Source organism: Lepidochelys kempii, chromosome 1 (assembly GCF_965140265.1).
Source record: "Lepidochelys kempii isolate rLepKem1 chromosome 1, rLepKem1.hap2, whole genome shotgun sequence".
NCBI lineage: Eukaryota > Metazoa > Chordata > Testudines > Cheloniidae > Lepidochelys > Lepidochelys kempii.
In genome coordinates this window covers 95,202,803-95,215,669 of record NC_133256.1, presented here as the reverse complement: position 1 = coordinate 95,215,669, position 12,867 = coordinate 95,202,803, and the positions used below count along the sequence as shown (strand labels likewise).

The window sequence follows — 12,867 nt, the reverse complement described above, 5'->3', positions numbered from 1 at the left end:
TATATATATTACTATCAAATTCCCCTTTCTTCCATTTGTTAAATATTATTTTTTTTATTTTGTATAGGTGCCTTCACGTCCTCTCTAAACCAGGTCAGTTTTTTAATCATGAAGACCTATTTCCTCAGTTGTGGCTTTTTTGGCATCTAGTAACGTGGTGTTAAATGATTCCCAATTATAATTCAAATTTTTTCTGATTAAATTCTTCCTCCCAGCTGATTTGGCTTATAATTGTTTCCAGCTTTGTGAAATTGGCCCTATTAAGGCACCAAGTACATATATTACTTCTCTCAACTTATTCCGCTTATCATTATTATAAATGTGATCAAGTCATGATCTCTTGTACCTAAGCTACAATTAATTTTTACTTCTATGATCAGTTCTTCTTTATCTGGTACGACAAAGTCTAATAAATAATTCCCCCGTGTTGACGGCAACACTTTCTGAGGAAGGAAACTGTCATCTATAATATTTAAAATTCCAATGATACTTTAGTACTGACAGCATGAGAACTCTAGAATATGTCACTCAAATTGAAGTTCCCCAGGCCCGCACAGTTTCCCCCCCCCCCACATGTCCATCCCAAAATCATATGGATAATACTTTTGTAGCATATTGTCCATCAAATTGAGGAGGAATTTCCTTATCTTGAACACAAGTTATGATTAGATATTGCAGTACTCTTCCAATAGTGGGTTCTTTTCCATAGCACGTACCCTAAAAAGTGCACTGCATTGACCATTTTTCTTTTGGTGCAAGTATAAGTCCATATATTGCTCTTGCTATGCCAGCTCAGCTTCTATTGACGTGGATTTGATGCATGTAGGAAATGAGACTGGTGGTCTTCCTTGTTGTCTGTGTTCCTGTTTGTGGATTGTGCCTTAGCCAAAAAGGAACAGAATTACTTGCCCTTCATATGTTTTTCCTTGAGGATTTAGATCCAATTTTGGAATTTAAATTACAACTGACATTTCATGAAATAATGTAAGCATTGAAGCCTTCTCAGATCCATAGCCAATGGGAAAATGTCTGCTTCTATGTTTTTAATCATAGAATATCAGGGTTGGAAAGGACCTCAGGAGGTCATCTAGTCCAACCTCCTGCTCAAAGCAGGACCAATCCCCAATTTTTGCCCCAGATCCCAAATGGCCCTCTCAAGGATTGAACTCATAACCCTGGGTTTAGCAGGCCAATGCTCAAACCACTGAGTTATCCCTCACCCCAAATCACCGGCTTCAAGCAAAATTGGAGATCCAGATGCAAAATCTAGGACTCAGATGACATGTAGAATTGCAGTATTCCCTGGTGGATTTGGTGTCCATGGAACTGATGAATGGATTCACCTTCACATCTGAAATTCATAAGTTTGATCCCATACTTTCCATTATTCCAAACTTTTTCACAATACAACATGTGAATTGAAAATATTTATTGTGTTATTAACTAAGTATTGTTTGTACTGATAATTTGAGCTCAGAACAGTGCTTGGATATGAGAAATTGAAACAAATGTTCAATATATAAGACAAGCTTAGTGATAGAAAATCCCTTGCATCTCAAACAGGTTACCTCCTGACATGTTAATTACATTGAAAATTCCCTTATTTATGTACAACTATGATCACCTGTATGTATTTAGCATCTCCTCTGCTGTTGGATGAAAGAAACATTGTCCCAGAAACATGAACATAGATTCCAGATAGATTCAGTGACCAGGTCATTCATCTAGTGGCAACGTAACAAACTGTGACGCAGGGGGTCAGGGATCAGGTCCCTGGCTCATCCCATGTTGCGCAGATAGGAAGGAACTGGGAACACAGTGAAGCCAGGACACCTAATCCCCGTGAGAGAAGAGCACCTTCCCCCACTCCCTGATAACTTTCTAGAGGAAGTCATGAGAATGGGGAGACTTGGAGCCTGGGATTGTGCTTTTCGTTTCCAAGGGGGCAAAGAAAAAGAGGATTAAAACAGGCGCTTCTGAAGAGAATGATCTTTCTGCATAATGTGGATCATACTGGCCTTTATGTTTCCTTGTACCACATTTCTTTCACAGAAACATTTCTGTGCTGTCCATCAGATATGCGATAATATAGTTACCTGTAATAAATACCCAGAGTGAAATTCACCCGTGCAGAGTTCTAGCACAAAGCTTATGCACCATCTAAGTCCTTCTTAAACTCTATTTTGAGGGCTTAAGTGGGATTTACATGATACAAAAGGGTAAATTTCATTCCATCTGAGTAGCATTATCTGAAGCGTAATCATTATTCTGCTGAAACTCCACAGTCTCAAGTGTTAATCCTAAAGAACATTCTTCTATGGGGAAGTCTGGTCAAGAAGTTACTTGGTTTTTACTAATTCCAAACACAGACATTTAGTTATTTCGAACATCTATCTAGCACACTCTGTTCTTCGGGGGTTAGAAGTAGCAGTCAACAGGGAGGCATTCGAGCCATGATGGCTGTGAAGAGGCACAAGAGTGCAACGTGGATGGCCCTGGCTTATGGAGGAATGCAATCTTAGATATTTCTAAGCGCTTATCATTTTGGTATATTGGGGAATACATGTGTTTAGGAGCCTAACTCCTTATTAGCTCCTTGGTGGGACAAATCCACCTTCCCAAACAGACATTCCAGCCTAAAGTCTATTAGTTCAGACTTGCAGTTTCCTACTGTCTCTATGGAAATACTCTATTTACGGACAACAGTGCCCTGACTTTCAGCTGTGACTGAATTTCCTACATTTTATAAATTAGATTCAGGCCCTCTGTATTACATTCAGATAAAAGTGCATTAAAGTATGTATTAAAAGTAGATCATTGACTCCGCACTGGGTCTTTGTTAGCTACTGCAGTCTATCATATAAATACATATTTGAGCTTTGTGCAGGATGTTAGTGTATGTGTCACGTACTGTAGAAAGCCTTCTATGGATGTTACTGAAAAGTGGTTAAAGCACATGTGCATCGGCCATTTTTCAAAGTAGAACCTATCTGTTCATTTTTATTTTCAGAATACCAAAAGCAGTAAAATCAAGTAATTGACTAATCACTTGCCAAATTTTGGTTTTTAATCTAATCTATTTTGTGCTACACAAGCGCCAAAATGCAAATTAAATTGGTACACTTCCAAATGATTTTTTCTTTTTAAACACAATTTTAGGTACTCATAGAAGTTGGAAAACATTTTAAAGCTGTTTGCTCTTGTATGCTCTAAACTTTGAATAGCAAGTTTTAGCTTGAAGGAAATTTTCATGGTCGATAGAGGTTTTATGTACATATTGATCCATCCTTAACTCTTACATTTTAAATCCTTGGATTAAAATTAATAATTCCATAGTCTTAGAGGGTAACGTGGTCAACAATTGTTTGAAAAACTATTTACTGCTATTGCCACGCAGATCTAGTTACCACCTCAAACAAAACGGTGGATGCTTTCAGACTGCATGTTTACCCACAGCTTTTCCAGTGAGCTGTTTTACTGCAGAATAAAATACTCATTAGCCAACCTAAACAAACTCTTCAGAGTGCTTTACCCAAAGGGAGAAAATACTATTCAAATTTGCAAACTGATGAAGCCATCTACCATTTTGTTTGATATGGCTGATGTGTGTAAAAATGGCCTTAAGTGAACTCACTGATGAAAACTATTCCAATTCATGGGGCAATGGTTTAAAATCTCTCTCTCTCTTACACACACACACACACTTCCCTCAGCAGATTCTGCATAGAGATGGGCTGTCTCTTTTCCTCTGGAGTTGGCACACCATCTTGTTCCATGTATGGGATTGCCAAGGCATAACTGTGTAAACAATTTGGCCCCATGGAAATAGCAAAGTAGCTTTCGTCCTGTCACTGAGAACATCTAAGGTGGCCTATAAAAATGAAAAAGAAAGTTAAGATATATACAGTTTGATTCTGCACTGCTTGGCCCCTACACAAAGAAAAGGAGTACTTGTGGCACCTTAGAGACTAACCAATTTATTTGAGACTAACCAATTTATTTGATGCATCCGATGAAGTGAGCTGTAGCTCACGAAAGCTTATGCTCAAATAAATTGGTTAGTCTCTAAGGTGCCACAAGTACTCCTTTTCTTTTTGCAAATACAGACTAACACGGCTGTTACTCTGGCCCCTGCACAGTCATTGACACTTGTGCAGGGTGAATACAAAATGGGTATGAAATGCTAACCACTCAGAATGGTAGCATTGCCAAACCACTTTGCAGAGACATAAATGACTACACAAGGGGACGGCAGAGCAGCCACAGGATTTTACATGCAATAGAAATACTGTGAATAAGAAATAGCAGCAGAGCACCTGGGGAGCAGGAAAAGCACTTGGTAAAGGCCAGGATAATGCTGAAGGCAGGTGAGGACATGGGTCGGAGTGGTGAGGAGACTGAAGACTTGGTTGGTAGGCAAAATAAACAAGAAGCTGGGAGAGGGAAAAAAAAAAAAAGAATGGGGGAAAAAGGGAAAGCTCATAATAGCTAGAAAGTAAGAGCCTGATTGTGGATGCTGACAGTGCTTGTGGGAACAAGTTCTGAGAAAGATGAAAAGAAATGGTGCCCTGAACTCTGAAGAAGATTGTGTTTGCAATGTGCTCCGGAAGATGGGACACAGAGACCCAGTAAAGGTGGCTGCATTTTGAAATTACTTTTTTTGCCATAATATTTAACTTGTATATTTAGAATGCCATACCTAACTGTATTGGCATTAGCGGGTGGTCTATGCATAAATAAATAAAAATTACATCTACTTTTTTCATTTAACATTTTAAATTTGCAGAACAGACCTGTTTTAAAAAAATTGAAAGTGTATTAGGACTCATTTGTCTTTTGTGCATTGTACCATGCCTGTTGAACACACAGTCACCCACGTAAAAAAAAAAAAAAGTTAAAAAAGATCTACTGCATGTTGTCAGTTTTAAGCAGCCCAATCTATGTTATTTACCATAATGCCTAAATAATATCAATTAATATAAGAACATAAGAATGGCCATACTGGGTCAGACCAAAGGTCCATCCAGCTCACTATCCTGTCTACCGACAGTGGCCAATGCCAGGTGCCCCAGAGGGAGTGAACCTAACAGGTAATGATCTAGTGATCTCTCTCCTGCCATCCATCTCCACCCTCTGACAAACAGAGGCTAGGGACACCATTCCTTACCTATCCTGGCTAATAGCCATTAATGGACTTAACCTCCATGAATTTATCCAGTTCTCTTTTAAACCCTGTTATAGTCATAGCCTTCACAACCTCCTCAGGCAAGGAGTTCCACAGGTTGACTGTGCACTGAGTGAAGAACTTCCTTTTATTTGTTTTAAATCTGTTGCCCATTAATTTCATTTGGTGGCCTCTAGTTTTTATATTACGGAAACAAGTAAATAACTTTTCCTTATTCACTTTCTCCACACCACCCATAACTTTATATACCTCTATCATATCCCCCTTTAGTCTCCTCTTTTACAAACTTAAAAGTCCTAGCCTCTTTAATCTCTCCTCATATGGGACCCGTTCCAAACCCCTAATCATTTTAGTTGCCCTTCTCTGAACCTTTTTTAATACCAATATATCTTTTTTGAGACAAGGGGACCACATCTGTACGCAGTATTCAAGATGTGGGCATACTATGGATTGATATAAGGGCAATAAGATATTCTCTATCTCTTTTTTAATGATTCCTAAATCCCGTTTGCCTTTTTGACTGCTGCTGCACACTGCATGGACGTCTTCAGAGAACTATCCATGACGACTCCAAGATCTTTCTCCTGATTAGTTGTAGCTAAATTAGCCCCCTATCATATTGTATGCATAATTGGGGTTATTTTTTCCAATGTGCATTACTTTACATTTATCCACATTAAATTTCATTTGCCATTTTGTGGCCCAATCACTTAGTTTTGTGAGATCTTTTTGAAGCTCTTCACAGTCTGCTTTGGTCTTAACTATCCTGAGCAGTTTAGTATCATCTGCAAAATTAGCTGCATAACAAAGTACAGTTAATAAACAGGATCAAATCAAATAAAAATGCTCTCTGACCTGTTTTAGTGTGCAGAACTAAGATCCAAACAACAAACATAAAGAGGTGAATGGCCTTCCATTGGCACAGAAACCGGAAAGAGTACTCATTAGAAGTGGCTCTAAAAATTTGATTTGTGTGGGTGGGAAGGAGAATGTATCCTCTTAGATGGAATTTTGATTTTTTCCCCAGTCTATTAATATACAAAATTGTATGTAATTGTCAGTATAGCACCCCATTGCTGAACACTTTTAAAAGTACAATAAAAACGTATTTTTGTATGGAACAGGAATGTATGGCTTAAGGGTTCGGTAATGGGCTACAGAACTGTTCCCCTCTAGACCAATGGTTCAAATCCAGCCCAAGTTGGCAGAAATGGAAAATTATTTTCACGTGAAGGCTGTTGGGGGCCTTTGTGAAGTGAATTGGCGACCTCAGTCTAATTCCTAATTAACAGAAAAAATCATAATTGGAACAGCTGGCAGATATGCCAGTGAAGAAGGCAAGAATTGGGCATGGCTATGAAGTGGGTTCCTTCAGAATCCAGGCAACTTTAGTTTCCAGCCTTTTCACTATTTGGCACCTTTCATGAACATTGCTATTCACCTACAGTAATTTAGGAGTGTATGTAACGGCATCCCGTAGATAACACAGAAGTCTATATTCAGTAAGTCACCACATGAAAACTAACAAGTAAGATGGTATCATTCACCTCCAGCCTACTGTTGGCTGGCAGTGTAACATGCACATGGACCTTGCATCCATTTCTTTTGGTTCCTTTACACGGCTGCAGTGGCGCAAAGAGACTACAGTCTGGCCATAGATACCCAGCTGACAAAAAGGATTTTATCAGGTAAGAAATTTACCTTTTTGATATCAGTGTCTCCCACAGTTCTGCTACATATGAGCTATCCCCCTCCTGTCTGCAGTTTTCAGAGGTGGTTCAAAGCCGTAGCACAGACTGTGCTAACCATACCCCCTTCTCCAGTCTGATGCCAGATGATTCATTCCAAAGCTGTGTAAAAACTCATAATATGATTAGTAACAACAATTTCAATGCCAACCAATCAACTATGTAGTAGGGCTATGGCCTACTAGCATAACTATCAAAATTAAACACTGTCCCTGGGCTAGGAAGCCAACCTAGGAAGACAGGGAGGATAGAATTATGGGAGATGATGTTAGCAGAAAGGAAACTATCCGGTAAGAAATTTTCCATTCTGCAGCCCAGCATCTCCCACGATTCTGATATGTCTGAGAAGTAGCAAGCAGTGAACAGAAGTAGGGAGGGATAAGAAAAGCAAGATGAGACAGGGAAGACATCGCTCTCCCGAGTTAATTCCCTAAAACAGCAGTGCTATTACTGGAGCCCCGCCTGCCAAAGGAGGTCTCTGCGGAGAACTGAAAGTCCACTTTATAGTGCCTAATAAAGGTGTTAACCAAGGACCATGCTGCTGCCCTGCAGATCACTGAAGTAGAAGCACAAGCTCTATTCACCCACAAAGACACCATAGATCTTGTGGAGTGTGCCTTGATGCTTTCTGGAATAGGAGCACCTGACACCTTCTATGCCTCTACTGTGCATAGCTTGATCCATCTATGCTAGTGACGACCTGGATATCCTGAGTCCTTCGCACTTCAGATGAAAGAAGACAAACAAGCAGCCCAGTGTTCTTGTTGATTCAGTGCTCTTTGAACCTCTAACGTGAGCCACAGTTTTCTGCTGGTTGCTGTGGCTTGGGGGTGAATGAAGGGAGGACAATCTTCTGTGAAGCATGGAAAGATGAATTTGCCTTAGGCAAGAACGATGCTAGGATTCTTAGCATGATCTTGTCATCATGGAACACCCAGTGGGGATCCTGCATAGATACAGCTGCCAAGTTCAGAAACATGTCTAGAAGACATGATGGCAACAAGAGAAGAGTGTTGATGGATAGGCAGAATGAAGATATTGATGTCAGTGGTTCAAAAGGGTGTGTGGTTAGGGCTTTTAACCTGCAGTAGGTACCACTTCGGAAAGATTGGTCTAACTGCAGGTTTAGCCAATCTGACTGCTCTGAGCAATCTGGATACCTGATGGTTCTCTGTCAAGGAACCAGAGGATCCTATAAATAGGACACTAGTTATAGCTGACACCTGGCACGCTATGGTGCTGCACTGAAGTCCTTTGTGTACGCCTTCTTGAAGAAAGTCCAGGATAACTAGGAATCCTTGGGATTTTTGTTATGTGCTTTTGTTACGTTCTCAGTAAATGATGGTCAGATCTCACTGGTAGTTGCAATGGTGGTTCTGATTTCAGTTCTATCACACTGGAGAACTCTCTTCTCCTTTGCAGTGCTGAGTTAACACTATCACCTTTGTTTCTTCTTGCCCTACCTTCTGGATCACCTTTCCTAGAAGTGGAAAGGGTGGGAATGCATGTAGCAGGCCTTGTGTCCGTCTGTGCAAAAGAGCACCTGTCCCTAGGGATTTGGGGTCTGCTTTCTTGATGAATTACTTTGGCCACTTTGTGCTCTTGAGATTAGCGAACAGGTTGACTTACATAGGAATACCCTTGCAGATGTTCTGAGGGATTGTCCACCATCTGAGAGATTTGAGATTCAGAACAGTATCTGGTGTGGAATGCATTCCGATAAATGGTTCCATACTTTCAGGAGAAAGGACTGGAGGTACCTCGCCCATGATATGGGACCTTGCCCATGGAGGTGATTCCTGCACATGAAACCAGGAGGCTAAACAGCTGTAACACTGAGCTCTGGTCAGCCTTGCAGACTTTTCCAAAATGGATATCGGGCTCCGGATATTGTGGAATCTGTTCAGGGTAGACCTTTGTCACAGAAGTGTCTGTTTCCATTTCCAGGTGAATCATCTTTGTGGAGGGAGTCAAGGAGCTCTTCTTGTCTTTATCACAAATACGTGTGCTTGAAGCAGATCCAGCATCTGGATTGTGGCACTGTGTTTGCTGCTTTGGTCAGAGCGCAGATCAAGATGTCATCTAGGGATGGAAGGTTACTGGTAAGCACTCCAAAGAGCCTGAGGCTAGCTAGTATCACCACGAGCATCTTTGTAAAGACCCAGGGGCCAACAAGATGCTGAATGGAAGCATTCGATACAGGCAGTGGGCTGTGCCATATGCAAATCTCAGCAATCTGTGGTAGTACAGTCATATAGGAATGTAAAGCTATACATCTTTTAGATCCATGGAAGTCCACTTGAGGCAAGGATACTCCTGGTGAAGCTAGGGCCACCATGTTTTCTTTATCATTTGCTGAGCTGCTTGAACTCCAGGACTGCTCTGACCCACCAGTATGCTTCTGGACAATGAAGAAAATTGAGTTCTAAGAATCTTTTTTGAAGGGAACCTTTTCTATTGCTCCTATCTCTAGGAGATGTGAGATTCTGTATAACACCAGCTCACATTTGATGGCATCTCCTGAGATGGGGGGATTGGATGAAGAAGGGTTGGGATGAGGAGCTTCAGGGAGTGTCCATGACTCACTACCTCTCTCAACCACTTCTCTGGGTTCAATTGAGACCATTCTTCTGAGAAGGGGGAAATTCTGCCTTCTAGATTCAGGTCTGGGCAGAGATACATTTGTTTGTTGCCATAGAATGCTGTTAGAGGTGGTAGATTCCCCTCTGGATTTTCCACTCAATCTTCAATTCCAGGATTTTCCCTGATATACCTGTTGTCTTTTGTCTGATAGCTTTGCGAGGAGGGTGGACGAAAGGAGCACTGTTGTCTGTTGCTAGATTTATAGTCCCACCTTAGAGTGTTGAGTTGGGAGGGAAAGGGAAGAAGGGATGATTTAGGTTTGGCAGCACTTTCTGACATTATTTTGTCTAGTTTTTCACCTGAGAGGAGAAAGCCTGTGAATGTACATGTGCACAGAATTTGCTTGAGTGAGCCTCAATCTTCCAGAGGCAAAGCCAGATGTGGCTGAAAAGCTCATTGCATCCATTGAGGATTTTGCCAAAGAGGCTGTTGCTAAGGAACTTTTCTTAAGTGTAGATCAGAACTTGGGATGGTCAGTCCTTCACGGCCTTAAGTTCATCCAGGCAGGACATTGTGACCCTTCTAAAGCCCTTGTAGATGCTCTAAAGGAGACTGACAAAGTCTTAAAGTCCCTCCTGAGGGGGGCTATCACCTTTCTATTACCAGGATCCTGGGGAAAGATATCGCCTTCAGACAGAATTACCACATCTTGCTAAAAAAGCTATTTCAGCATTGACCTTTGGTATATCTGTAATGGGTTGGGGTTTTTTTTGGCTCTTGCATCCCTGTAATATAAAAGTGCACACCTGCTTATGCATTTACCCTTATCAGGTGTTCCCCATTCCTCTCTGATCACATCCTCAAAAGATGAGAGCAGTGCGATTACTGTTTCAAGCAAGGATTTAGAAGATAGGTATTTGCCTTTAGGTTTTCCTCTAGCACCTGCTCACATTTGATCTGGATTGTGGTTGTAACCTTTTTGCATATTTCAGGGGGTGGGGGGGGACTTCTGTTGCATTTTTTACACATGCTGCTCAGAGCCTGAATTTGAGAGGTCCCCTTCCTCCGGTGTGTGCAGCTACATACCACAGTAAAAAGCAGGCTGCATCCATATGTAGCTACATGTGTCAGTGAAAGGCTCTGGCAGAAGCAGGCAACAGGTTAAGACTCCAGCAGCGGGATGCTACCCTGCTAAAAATAGCAATGTAGACAGGGGAAGCATTGCTTAGTCATGTAGAAAGCTGGGTAGGGTACATACTCACAGGGTTCAGGTGTGTCTTTACTTGCCTAAGCAGTGCTTCACAATCCACACTATTTATACCTGTAGTACATGTATTGTGGAATCATAAGGTGTATGCAGTGTAGACTGTACCCTCGGTGTCCTCCCCTTCATGGTCCCCCTGCTGGGGGATGGGGTTTCGACCTGGGAGAACGGCTTCTGAATATGAGCTCCGCTTCAAACCCCAGAGAATTTAAGACCAGTTTTAGGACTTGGGCAGGGGGACCTGGAGCCCCTCAAGGAATTTTGCTTTCCAGACCTGTTGTGCCCCAAGACTTACCGCTGGGGCTGGCAGGATGAAGTCCTCCTTGTGCTTGGAGACTCTTCCTGCTCTGCATCTCCAGATCAGGCTTTTCTCTGTTGGAGCCATGGCTTCTCAGGGCAAACGTAGCAAGGAGGGAACACAACATGCCTGTCTGACTCAGAGCCCTGTGCCCTAGCAGCAAAAAGGTGGGCTGACTGAGAAAAAACAGGGCACAATTCACCTTCTGAAGGGCCTGGAAAGCTGCCTCACAAATAGAGCAGCATTTGGCGTCAGCTCACTGTTCACGCGACAGCTCTGCCATGTCTGAGAGGGGTCTGAGGAGTCTGGCAGGAAGGTGCTGCAGTGCTGGTGCTGGATGGCTGAAAACACCTCACTCAATGCCTGATCCAGGAGAGGAAGAAGAAAAGCTGTTTGCTACTGCCCAAAAAATCAGATAAAATAAAAGGCCAGCAAGGAAAAGGGAACAAAGCGACCCGCCCTTAGACTGCTGCTGGATAAGGGGATGTGGTTAGCATGGGCTGTGCTACAGCTTTTGAACTGTCTTCTCCAACTGAAGACAGGAGGGGAGCAGCCCATATGGATCAGAGTTGTGGGAGATGCTGAGCTTCAGAATTCCTCTTTCAGTTTGTACAAAATTAGATGAGCTGACTCCTGTGTCAACCATTATACCAGGGTACTGGGTGTATCAGGGGAATAGTCTCAGCCTGTGTATGGTCCCTTAGGGTAAATTAGGACAGCTCATAGGCTGCTGTAATTTATGACAGTGAGGGGGCCAGAGCAGCTGCAGCCTGAGAATCGGGGTGGAGGAACCTGCTCTCTGATGCCCCTTCCTGTTTCAAGTTGATCTTAGTGCAGGAGATAAACTGGCCCTAAGTTTTCAAGTCATAATGCATTAACCAAAGTGTGTGGAAGGATCATTTCCCAAAGCTATTAGCCTCTGCAGTTATGAAATAATCTAGAAAACGGGCAGTTATGTAAAAATACATTAATGAGTTGATACTCAAGGTTGTCAGATGCTAGATGACTGGAGAAAAGCTTCTTGATGTGGCCCAGCTTACTACCAGTAGAGTGACACTAAACTGCTATGGTTACACTAAACGACAGATTAAATTGATGTTTTCAGATAACCTGGAATGATGCAAACTAGCAGGATGAGGTTATCTGATGACCAATGGATGTATTCAAGAAGTTGAAAAGACTGAATGTCATACTACATATTTAGTTTCAGATGAACTATGAATTCTGAATTAGGATTTTGTATTCACTGTGTTTATCATGTGATGCCAAGAAATTGTTTACCTTTATATTAACAGGAAAGTGCCACGGATCGATTTATATTAAATAACAAAAGAGAGTGCACTGGGTAAAGAAAACACTGAGTGTTCCTTAAGAGAGTTATAGCTTTTCTGCATAAATTGAAACCTTTATCATGTCAGATCATAATATATAATTCCTGTCTCTATTCCAAAATCAGTATATATTTTGAATGTGTGAAATACACATTTGTCTTGCACATGAGGAGACCCAGAATTATTCCTACTCCATTATTTGAGACTTACACCAAAACAGAAAGCTTTCTCCTTTGGAAGTGGAAAACAGACATAACCAACACCATTTTGATGTGATTATCAGATGAATGTGATAATTAATTTTGTAATTATTTTGCAGATCGTGTGAAATTATAACAACTCACCTTTTCCAGTCTCAACCTGCCATTCTTGACCTGAATTAGAGAGAAGAACTAGCAAGGAGATGATTTAAATAAGCGACTTTGTCATGTTGCCATTTTGCCTTAGTCAAAGGCAAA

General features: G+C 41.5%; 1 protein-coding gene across 3 annotated transcripts in view; it reads right to left on the bottom strand.

Annotated features, from left to right (window-relative positions):
• Positions 1-571: 571 nt before the first annotated feature.
• The window catches only part of GPR180 (G protein-coupled receptor 180), a 47,329-nt gene continuing 35,033 nt past the window's right edge, over positions 572-12,867 (bottom strand). The window contains exons 10-11 of one of the 3 annotated variants that reach the window (XR_012159375.1): positions 4,317-12,783; positions 572-3,871 (exon numbers count right to left, since the gene is read on the bottom strand). The gene's annotated coding sequence lies outside the window, so the exon portion shown is untranslated. The remainder of the gene's footprint in view (positions 3,872-4,316; positions 12,784-12,867) is intronic. The other 2 variants (XR_012159374.1, XR_012159376.1) reach the window with 2 other exon arrangements.